The sequence below is a fragment of the Acanthaster planci genome, linkage group LG02 (genome assembly GCF_054643075.1).
Source record: "Acanthaster planci isolate LZ-2023a linkage group LG02, COTS_SCS, whole genome shotgun sequence".
NCBI classification, from domain to species: domain Eukaryota; kingdom Metazoa; phylum Echinodermata; class Asteroidea; order Valvatida; family Acanthasteridae; genus Acanthaster; species Acanthaster planci.
In genome coordinates, this window is record NC_141778.1 from 24898671 (window position 1) to 24911185 (window position 12515).

Here is a 12515-nt window from a genome sequence, read left to right on the forward strand (position 1 = left end):
TGTACATGTATGTAGTGAATCGTCCAATGTGGTATGGATGATTTCCATGGAAATATTCCTTTTTTCATCAGGAGGGGTACAGTATCTGGGTTACATTGTACATGTATATGGGAAATGATTTCCATAGAAACTGAAGGTGTATGATGGAAATCAGTAAGTGGACAAATAGTGAGGGTGTTGGGATCTATTCTGGCTTCAAAAGGGATTTTGTGAGGAGACGGAGACCATTTTTCAGCACAGTAGTACATTTGCTAGTTGTCTTGATGGAAAAAAATCATTAGGATGATTGTTGTGAGCATGAATTTTAGTTCCTTAAAAGTTACATAAAAACTGTTGTTGAAAAGCCAAGAGGGGTGCCCACATTCAGTGTGAAGTCTGTAGAGAGGGGAACCATGGATAGCACCAGTGCATAGTTTAAGGGCTTGGTACTGAATACTATCAAGGGCTTGGTACTGAATACTATCAAGGGCTTGGTACTGAATACTATCAAGGGCTTGGTACTGAATACTATCAAGGGCTTGGTACTGAATACTATCAAGGGCTTGGTACTGAATACTATCAAGGGCTTGGTACTGAATACTATCAAGGGCTTGGTACTGAATACTATCAAGGGTTTGTTTGAGTGACGATGATGCTGAATTAAACACTTCACACCCATATTCCAGAATAGGCTTTATAAGAGCAGTATACAAGTGACCCCTGGTGTTGTCACAAATACATCTACGTGTATTAAATGTTAAGTCTTTTACTGCATTTAGTTATGACATTGTCAATGTGAGTTTTCCATGTTAGTCTATTGTTGAAGGTGACTTCTAGGAATTTAGCTGAAGGTTGTAGTTGAATGTTGTTGTTATTGACATTCAAAGAGATGTTGGCTCGTATCTTAGTGGTGAAAAGAACAGCATTACATGTAGTTCAGGCAATCAATAGCTTAAAACCCCATTTGTCACGCCAACTGCTGATGCTGTGAGACAGATCATTAACAGCAATATTTTAACAAGAGAGGACTGATAACACTCCCTTGAGGGACACCATTATCCAAGATTCTTTCTGCCGAAAGAAAGTTCTTGATTTTGACTTGAATTGTCCTGTCTGTGAGGAAGTTGTTGATCCATTGGGTGACTCTCCCAGTTATACCTTTAACCTGCAGTTTAATCACAATTCCTTTACGCCACAACATATCGTACACCTTTTATATATTCAGAAAAACGGCAAGAGTGCTCGCTCTGTTAGATCTTGCTTTATTAATAGAAATCTCCTGGTTCAGTATGTGATCTTCGGTACTCCGACCTTTGCGAAAACCACTCTGATACTGTGAAAGCAGGTTGTAGCTTTCTAAAAACCAGGAAAGATAAGAGTTAACCATGCGCTCCATGATTTTACATAGACATGAAGTCAGAGCTATAGGCCTGTAAGAAGACGGATTGCAAGGGTCTTTGTTAGGTTTAAGAATGGGGATGAGAATTGCGTCTTTCCATTGCTTGGGACATACATGTCTGGAAGAATGCCAGATTACATGTAAGTTAGAGATAATTAGGAGATAATCACGGATTTTAATGGGGAAGTGTTCGATAACATTGTTACTGATGCCATCTTTGCCAGGGGATGTGCATTTTGAAGAATCAGTTGCATACATGTAGTTTACATGTAGCTCTTCTATGGTGAAAGACTCGTTAATGATGTTATCATTGTTTTGGTTAATTATGAATGAATTCTCCGTTTCTTCCTTAGTGGTGATACAAGAGGGGCAGTAGTTGTCATTGCTACTAACTTTGGCAAAACTATTAGCCAGGGCTTCAGCCTTTTCTCCATCATTGATGATGTCGGTGTCCTTGTAGTGTAGGATGGGAATGCTGTTAATGACGTAGGATTTATCATTAAAAAGAGAGTTGCAGTAGTCAAGTCGTGACAGGACTAAGGCTCTGGCAGCAGCATGACACGTTTCTTTGTCAATATATTTCCAAATCTTAGATATACATGTATTTCGTATGTGGTACATGTACATGTAGTTGATGGATTTGGATATGGTGTTTACGTGGGGTGTCATTGAAATTGTACTGTCCAATGTGACGCCTAGATTTCTCACTAATGGGGATGGTTTAATTGCACTGTTGTTGACAGTGAGGGTCAGGTGGTTCAAACGCTTCTGATGGTAAGCGGATGAGGCTATTAGGAATTCAGTTTTGTCATTGTTAAGTTGAAGTTTGTTAACAATCATCCAGGATTGAACATCTCTGATGCAGTTTTACAACCTAAACAGAGTGCATGTTGCATCATTGGGAGTCATCGGATCAAATTCCAACTAAACCTGAATGTCCTCAGCATAAATGTGATAATGGATGTCATGTTGACGTAAAATATCACAGACTGGGCTGATGTACAATGTACATGGTAAACGTCAAAGGGCCAATGACTGAGCCCTGGGGGACTCCTGACAAGAGTAGCCTTTCCTCAGAATCAACCCCAGCAACATGTACATACTGTAATCCAGTCTTTCTTGGAAATAAGAAGCAAACAATTTAAGTGCTGTACCATTAATGCCAAACCTATGCTGAAAACGACTCAGCATGATGTCTTGGTCAAGTGTGTCAAATGCAGCTGACAAATCTAATAGAATTAAGAACTCTAATCGAATTAAGAACACAGCTTTGTTAGGATCTAGTGAGTGTAGTACATGTATCACACTGAAGTGCAGTCTCAGTACTATGTCCAGCCTTATATGAAGATTGGAAGGGATTGGCAATGTGATGGGGGCTGATAGCTGGTTACTCAGGTGCTTGCACACAACTTTTTCAATTAGCTTAGCCAAATAACGGAGGTTTGAGACAGGACAATAGTTGTTGAGTTCATCTTGGTTTAGGGAGAGCTCCTTTATAATATGCGTAATCACACTGACGCGTAGTGACTCAGGGAAATGACCAGATGACAAAATGACATTGACAATCTCAGTCAGTTTAGGAAGAAAAATATGTCGGTGTTGTTTAAGCAATCAAGTTTGAATTGGGTCAAGCCGACACGATTTGGTGGCTGATTTTGGTATTATCTCAAGGAGATCAGTCTCAGCAATACGGTGAAGTTCAGACAGGTGACAGTCGTGGTGTAACATCGATATTTCAGTAGGTGTAGCCATTATGTTGTGAACACTGTCTATATTTGCCCGAATTTTGTTGACTTTGTCTCCAAAGAATTGGCCAAAGTTGTTAGCAAGGGAGGATGCCGAGTCGGATGTTGAAGGTATTTGCTTTGGGGCTGTTGTTAGTTCATTGACGACTTTGAAGGCGTCCTTGATGTTGCAGTTCGCAAGGGAATCTCTGAAAAATTTAGATTTGGCTTTAAGCAGTGCGTCACACATTAACCTTTTTGTAACATTGTAAGCGGTTGTTGTTGTTGTTGTGAGATTAATGGTACCTTTGGCACTATTGTGCCCTTTGTGCCAACTTCAAATACAGTACATGTAGCTGAGTCACGAAGAAATCTTCCTCACAATGGCTGCACTTTGTTACTGTCTCCCCTGACCATTGATGCATAGGGAATAAATCAATTCCGAAAGGCCAACAATGTGCATTGGTTACTAGTTTTACGCATGTGCGATTGTATCCCATGGAAATCCTGATCTACCAGAGGGTAGTATAGAATCATAGGTCACTCAGAAGAACTCGCAACAATCAGCATCTGTACCCCATTTAGAAACAAATATTACAGTATAATGTATTTATGGAGATTTGATTCACGTCTTGTGAAACACATGTACCTTGGAATGTCAGTAAATGTTCTACAAATCTTCAGTGTGGCCAGTTTCCAAACATATCCACATTTGATTGTAAACTGGAAATTTGACCATTTGGAACTTGAAGCTGTTGCAAAGAAGGAAATGCTAGTACATGTATGTACACTGGACATGTATTCTCTGACAGTTGCTGTACAGTATCAGAGTGTGGTTTGATCAATAAAACAAAGTATTTAATCTCTTTCCTTACAACTTTCCTGCAGATTCCCTGTCAAGGAAGACAGCTGCCCTCAGATCATCAAACCAACCCAGAAAGCTGCATGGAAGTACACCCTGGAAAACCCACTGGATGTTGCTGTACTAAGCCCCAGGCACTGCAGTCAGTATCATGGATCAGTCATCATGAGAGAGGACTTGGTGAATATGGACTGCATCCAGGTTCCCCAATTCACTCAGTCAGTGGAACATATCCTCCAAAGGAAGACAGCCCGGTGAAATGACTCCTCTAATGGAACTCACAGGAGACAGTCTAATGGAACTCATAGGAGACAGCCAGTCACACAGCATGGAACTCATTACTGCAGAAGGACAGATGAACCCTTCTACATGTATTAAGTTTGCTGTTAATTTCCTGCTGTTGGACTGGTCAGCCACTTCTGAAGCCCTTTGCTCTGTCCAAGACAGAAGGGCTGTCATAGTGTTAACTTCAATATTGAAGCCAATTTGAATTTAATACATTGTAACTTTCATCCCTCCTGGTACAAGGCTGTATGAAGGAAGCCTGTGACTTGAGATAATTGAAGACTGCTGACATATGGCCTTTGACGTTGAGCAATGTACATGTACACGTACACTGCTTTCCTAGCAGGAAAGATCAGTGTGCCACTGTTGACTGCCGTGACAAGATAGGAACCAATTGCATCAGACATCTAGAATTCTACATGGATTGCAATCTCAGAGCAGGTCACTGGAACTGAGTTTCAGAAAGTGACTTTTCTGGATTCATTTGACTTCCAACCCTGTCCCCTCAGTGCCACATCTTTGGACCTAAACTTGAAGTTACCATTTGGGGGACTTGTGGACAACCTCAGCACATGAACAATGCTGTGTTATGGACACTTCTAAAATGAAGGACTCTAGAAATGGTTTAATTATCCAATGCACAGAATGTGCCATAACATTGTGCAATTGGAAAGCATTTAACCAGCCCCCCTACAGAATATCTGATCTCAGAAAATTGCAACTTCGTATTCACTTGTCAGTAAAAGTTAAGGTTCTTTTGATAATCTCAATTTTCTGTTGCTGTAGAGAGAATTTGGTCATTTATAGAATCACTGAAATGCATATAAAAGCATTTGGAAAATAACCACAAGAAAACAAGTCTGATGAACGCAGGAAGAAGTACCAGGGACCAGGGTACAGGCAGCTGACTACTTACTGCTGCAAGGAAATAAGCTGAACAAAATTCCAACTGTTTATGTTGACACTAATCCTTAACATTTGTGCAGTATTCTTAGGGGGCTGGTTGTCTTACATGTAAGTGTATTCATTGTTTGAGAACATTTGCCTGGTACTGGCAGTATGCCTGTTGGGGGACTGGGTACTAGATTGGTAAACAACACTTTGTTATCAATGGTCAACAGTCACCACAGTGTACCAACTGTCTCTGGAGAAAAAACGCTTTCCATTCTTGGTGTCAGACTGTGGAGTTGTACATTGCTTCTTCATGGGCATTCTCTTCAAGTATAAAAACCTGATATTTCTACATGGTTGTTACTCTGTTGATGATTTTCAAACGTTTCTCTGGTTTAGAGTTGGACGTACGTGTATTTGATGCACCCATGAGATGTTTCTGAGTTTCCTCAAAAATTCGCCAAAACCACATCATTTGAAAATTGACAAATTCCTCAAACATGCAATGTTTACCAATCTCTTACCCAGCATCTTGAGTATAATCAGCACTGGCACACATCCAAATCACATCATTTAATAGTTTGTTCTGATTACGTATGCGTAGTATTCATTAATAGTGTGAGCAACATCAGACCTTGAGAAGATGTAGTTTATTCCTTCAAAACATGCATGAACCACTGAAGTGCTAGCAAAGTAGCTAAAAAGAAGCTAATTAAAGTTATTGCTCTTGGGTCAGTTCGGAGCTACACTTCTTTTTACCTAGTGGTTAATCATTGAAAATGCTACATGTATGTCCACAAACTTCAGTTAATTTTTATTTAACAGTCACAATCTCCATTCACATCCAACTCCATCAAATTTAGGTGTGTGGTAAAGACAAGTTCTCTTCAGTTGAATGCTCTTTTTAAAGAAGCAAGGAAAAAAACATATCTAATTTTGAAAGCATTAACATTTTGCATAAAAGTCCAACTCCATTAACAAGATTATTGCATGTCACTTGATCAGGTTTTTATTTCTTTCAAAATCTACCAATAATATTCAAAGCATACATGTTCATTTACGGTGTATAACTGAATTTTAAGTTTGTGTTAATTGTTATTTTATCTCCATTGGATCCAGTTTATGTTTGTACAGAATTATTTGTGTGTGTGCTGGGTGCTGATTATACATCTTGAAGCCACTGTTAACGTTGCACCATACCTTTCCTTCACCAACAGGCAAACTCAAATCTCTCGAAGCACCCTAGCGCATACAAGTCCCCCCTGGTGTGGGCTGCGTGTTCCCCGTCCACAGGCACCGACAGGTTCCGGTGAGTTGCCCTGCTGCATAACTTGTGATCGGTTTGTTCAAGATGTGTTACAACTCTCAGATCATTAGATGCTGGGGTTGGCAGCAACATGGTAAGGATCCTGTCAACTTTGACAATTGGTTTATCTTTTCTGCCAAGCAGATGCATGTATCCATGACTCTAAACATTGCAAATCAAAGGAACTGTTTTTCACACCTACTCAAAATTGCTCCATCGATAATTCAGAAATTCCAGTTGATCATGGTTTGGATCCAGCAAAGTGAAATGTTTACAAATGGTCACTTTAGTTCACTTTTTCTTAGACATTTTGAATGTTGGATGATTCTAAGGCAGTTTTCTCAGTCTCCTGTTGTGGGTATCTTCCATGGTATAACTCAACAATCTTCTGTCTTTTGTTGTGCCAACTCAGTCCACAGTCAGTTCTCTCGAACAAAGAATTATAAGAAAAATGAACGCTTAGCAGCAAATGAAATAAAATTCAGTAAGTGATCAACTGCACCTGAGCTACCGGTATAATGAAAAAAAGGAAAGAAAAATATGAGAAGGAAATCATCCCTTGGGGGGGGTGCTTTTTAGCAATTTGTGACAAACAGTTATTGACCAAAACTAAATAAAAAAGTACAAATAACATTTTTTGATGAGCAACATAATTAGCATTTTGGGGGAGATGAGAGAGCAAACTTTTCATAAACCCAAACCGCCATTTTACTGTTGATGTAAAAAGCCAAATTCAGAAATTTTGAAGTCACTCTGATAAAAGAAGTATTTCATTCTGGTTTTTGTGTTTTACTCAGTTTTGATTTTGAAGCAACTACAAGAAGTACATATAACCTTCATTTCAACCCTTTTTCTCAAAGATTTTGGAAACAAAATAGCTTTAAAATCTCTCAAAGTTGAAATTGGAAAAAGATAAATTCAATTGCAGTCAGTTGACTAATTTTGCATTGTTGAAGTGCTTGTAGCATGGCAAGAAGAAACAAGAAATGAAAGCCAAACTCCTTCAAAAGTTCTGTGGAGAAGTCCCTGGTGTGTCAAGGGGGAGAACCATGCTGTTAGATTGCTGGGTGGACGATGCATCCAGACCATTCACTCCAGGCAAAAAAGGAAACACACACTGGCTCAGAGTTTGTCCAAAAAAGAAGCAATTTCAATGTTTTGGAAAACTACTGTACAGATACACACGCTATGAGCTACAGCATGCAATGTGTTGACTAGAGAACCAGAGAAATGCAAGTCTGTCATCTTATGTTATTCTCTCTCAAATGAATAGACAATGTTCAAAGCTCAAGCTCTGTACAACAGAAGTCCATCCTTGCTGAATGACATCCTAGCTAGCAAGGGCAGAAATGAACTGGATTGATTCCAGAATGAAAAAGCTCTCTCAGAATCAACTCATTTCATTCAGGAAATTGTAACTTGTATCTCAACCATTTCCTCGTCCCTTAAAAACAGGGAGGGGAACTACCGGTACTGTATAGCAACAAGCAAAGAAATGGAATCAGGACAAATTGAAAATGGTGTGTGTTGCCCTCAATCAGAGGAGTGAATGGTCTGGGAGATTGGGTAGCCAATCTGCCTCTCAGTATCCTAAACAGAAACTGTGGCATCGACACGGGGAGCCAGTCCCGGCTACAAGGTCCATGGTAAGTTTAATTGAAGTTTGTGGTATTAATTCATGCACTGTGTAGACATCCTCATGTGTTGCTTGATAAACCCAAGGTACATCTCATGGCTAGGAGTGGTACGCTGGCTGCATAGACAAACACAGTATTGCACAGATAGTCTTCAGTCTAAGGCAATATCAGTACACTTGATCAAGGCATTGACCTGTTAAAAAATTGATACTAATCAGAGAACATGATAGAAACAAATTGCAGATACTGCAACAAAAGTTCTCTTTTATGAGGTAAAAAGGTTATGTGATGGAGAGAGGCTTGTATGGGTAGGTTGAAAAAATTCCACTGCTGATAGTAAAGACGGCCAAAATGGCATGGTTGATGAAGCATCTTGACACATGAGCTTTGTGTCAGGGACTAGGGTTTGCTAGCTCCATTCTTGCCAGAATCTACAGGCATCTAGCAGGCACAATCTTCACAGACACCCACTGAAGGTCGGCAAGAGAGAGACAAAAGTTCATTTTGTTTGATTGCTGTTACAACAAACAGCACTTGTTTGCTGTGTAGTCATATGATGCCTGCTTTTACCAAGTATGTACAATCAACTTGTGCTGGTTTACACAGCATGTACATCACATGTATGGATGCTCTTACGAAAGGTGACATCGTTTATCCTGTCTGCGAGTGACAGGTACCGGGTGTTTCATCAATCCATGTTATCAATAAAACTCCAGAGCCTTGTCCATGGAGATCATGTCCCTAGAAATGATACCGTGAGGAAGTCTGTCTTCTGCAGTTGACTTCTCCTTGGATCCATTTTATAGTTACACCTTCACCTTCAGAAACTCCTCACATCAACTTCCAGTCTTTGCAGATTATCAGCTAAATGTTGTTCAACTTCATCCCAGGCATGAATAAGAATTTCATTCATCTGACTTGCCTGGCTTTGTATGCCGATATTTTCCTCTGATTGAGGCGAAGGAATTGTCAATGCCTTGATCAAGTGTACCATTATAATCCTAATATCAACAAGTTACCTGGACAAAAATCCATTCCCCCTTGCATGTACATGTACATTGAAATTCATAGTTTAGCAACTGGACTGCCTAAATGACCAGATTCTAATTCAAGTAAATTCTTGTTTCAAAAGTATACTTCTAGTATTCTGATCCAGCTTTAAACCTCTGAAGACAGTTGGTCTTGCTTTGCTGTTGATGGTGAATGCCTACCTCTGTAGTATATCCAAATGGAACAAACTTTGCCCTCGCCACCACCACCACCAAAAAAAAGTTGCTCAAACCTGAAAAATATGTCAGTAGATTGGTGACAGTAGAACCACTTCTTAAAGAATGAATTCTCGTGTATGGTATTTTCAGCAAAGGCTAATGTTCATAAAACATTCTAGGGCTGAGTTCACATTGTGTGGCTAAGTCCACATCAGTGACCAATGTAAATGTGGCTAATGGAAAGTAAATTTTGAGAAGTCCTTGCTCCTAACTCATGTCCTGAAATGGAAGTATTTTCAAATAGCCAGAGTCAAATCTCTTGGTAAACTGTTCTCACTCCTCTGCCAGGAATTCCATTCCAAACTTGAAAAAGTATTGGAATTTTAGAGGTCAAAGATTTCACTCAGTTTGAAGTATGTACATGCATTTGTACTGTGTTTACAACTGCATGCATTTTGGAGAAATAAGGTACGAGTGAAATTACTGAAACTTGGTTGGACCTTCTCTACATCTACATGCAGCAAGTTTGTACATGTATTGACTTCCATATTTGCCCACTGAAAAACCAACTGAAACATAATAAAGCAAGAGGTATTGCCTTGGACTGAAGACTATCATGCTCCATGCAGGTCACATTTGTCAATCTCAAAGATATCTTTCAAAATAGTTTGAAGAAATGAACTAGGTTTGTTTCAAACTCTGAAAACTGATGCAATCTTCCTTGGAGATATTCCTTCAAGTGTTCATGGTCAATGGTCTGGAAACCGCACTGTCAGTAAGCCAGTAATTTAAGGTTGTCAGTTTGTAATATGGTCAGCTCAAAAAATACCTCACAATGGATAGGAATAAATAGAGGTCCTTCAGACTTGGTCAATTACCTTGTTATAACAGGAACCTTGTATTATCAGGCATGAAAACAATGAAAAACAAAGGATTGGGACCTAAAATTGTCCTTGTAAAAAGCAGAATCTTGTATAAACAGTGCTCTTATTAACAAGGTCCAACTGTACATGTAAATCTAACTTCAGAGATAGTGGACCTTATGTAGGGTTGCTAGTCTTTTTTCTTCGTTTTTGTACATTGGCATATTTTGTCTACAATGAAACATGATACAGGACAAAAGTTAAAGTTAGCATTTCTTTTGTGAATATATTTTTTCTGCAGATGATATTTCTAATCAGACAGGTTTTTCTGCTTATAAAAAAAGCAAGCAATGTATTTAGTAAAATTGCGGCGGGTGATACTTTTTAACAAGTGCAGAAAAAGTGAAAGCAATAAATGCATCTTGCTTCCTCTGCATACACTGTACACTGCATTGCTTGCCAATGCTTGAGGCAGGACAAATCCAACTGAAGTGAAAAATGCACACAGTAAGGTGGGGCTGGAATGGTAACAAATTTGATAAGTTGAAGTTGTTTCCGGTGACAAAGTAATAGTGTGTACTTGATGTGGAATAATTATTGGAAGATAAAGATATTTATCGAAACAAGTAAGCGAATCATAGGGACTACAGGAGTAGCTTAAATCTCCTTGGCTGAATTCATTTTTTTGGTCACCGTTTCCAACAAATAAACTTAGCTGTGGCTGACATGGTGGTCAGAACTGTTTGAACCTGGCTTTTGGTCTTCATGCAATATATGGTTTAATTAAGCAAGTAGAAATAAAGTCAAAGGCATTCATTGATAGTGTTATTGTGTGAATTTGAAGCAGGGCCCAGGAAAATCCATTAGATACTTGGCCAAAGTTCTTTCTCTTGTTTTTTAGTGCATGTCGAAGCTGTTTTGGTGAACTTGCTAACTGAAGTCCTTTCCTCAACCCCCTCAAATGGAAGGAACACAAAAATCATGCATATGCCGCACTGACTCAAGTGTCATTAGTCTTAGAAATGGTGGTTCCTGTTTGACTGAAATGTCTGCCTAAGAGCAGACATGTGCAGGCACACTGTGTGATTCCAAAAACACTCTAAATTTTGGTTGGCAGTTGTCCAATCACTTTACTGCTCATTTGAGGTGAAAAAGTTGCATTACGGTGCGCAAATGCCTTCTTGCATATGACTTGTGGATCATGTTTGTCCCTCTGAGTAACGGTGCAGGGTTCCTTAGTCTTTGGTAATGGCTAGAAGCCATGCACAATGCAGTGTACCACCAAGTCCTTGCATCAGGGAGGAATTCAATCCTCAATTTCATATGGTATTCCACAGTTAATCTGTTCTTTACTGTTTACTAGGGTCACACATACTACATGTAACTGTCAGCTTTGTACATGAAAACACATCCAACATTTCTCAGACATCAAATTACAACTTTTTTTGCTGGCGTCCCCAGTCAAACTGTTGCATCCTTATATTGTGGGAGTATCACTTAGTGTGGGGATGTTGACTGTTTCTGACATGTTACGTTGCAACATGTGTTTTTCTTCACGGTAACCCATTTTGAGGCGCACAGTAGTCTGAATCATTCTTGACATCATGAAATCTACAGTTAGCAAGTTTGCCACAACATGCAATCAACAATCCATTTTTTGGTAAACTATTATGATGTATAACGCCCTTGGTCAAATCATATGCTTTTGAAAAGCTAAATTCGTTCAGGCACGGAGTCAGTGAAGTTATATGCATTTTTTTAAAGTATGGATTTTCCTGGGCCCTGTTCAAGTTAGCATGTGAGCATGTGCAATATCTGTGATTATGTAGACCAGTGTACACCAAACTGCCATGAGATTGTAAGGGTGTATGAGAGCAACACATGAAGATGTAATCGTAAAGTGCATGAATTAATGAAAACTTCAATTAAATTTAGCATGGAGTACGGGACAGGCTAACCCCGTGTCATTGGACGCCACAGTTTCTATGGATACCGACAGGCAGATTGCTACCACATTGTCCACCAAGTCACCGAGCAGCATGGTTGCTCAGAAGGTGCGACACACCAGGGCATAGCAGGCAAAATATACTGCTTAAAAAAAGGAATACAATTTAAATGGAAATGTCTGCACTTTCATTACTGTCCTTAATTCAGTTCTTTTGGTCTTCAAGAACCTATGTGGATATCTGACAAAGTTGGCTGCACTTAAAACAAGCAGCACACAGGAGTTATTGAAAGTTGGACATTGACTATTTCCAGAAAAGCAACGGAGGTCAGGAACGTGTTAGTTGAAATAGAATCCATGAGCAGAAGCTTGCCAATAGTTGCTTTACTCGCACGTAACAAGCGAAATAAGGTCAC

The 12515-nt window shown here is 39.4% G+C and overlaps 1 long non-coding RNA gene across 1 annotated transcript in view; it reads right to left on the reverse strand.

Annotated features, from left to right (window-relative positions):
* LOC147800057 (uncharacterized) overlaps positions 1-12515 on the reverse strand; it is an 83547-nt gene that overhangs the window by 35481 nt on the left and 35551 nt on the right. The window lies entirely within an intron of this gene.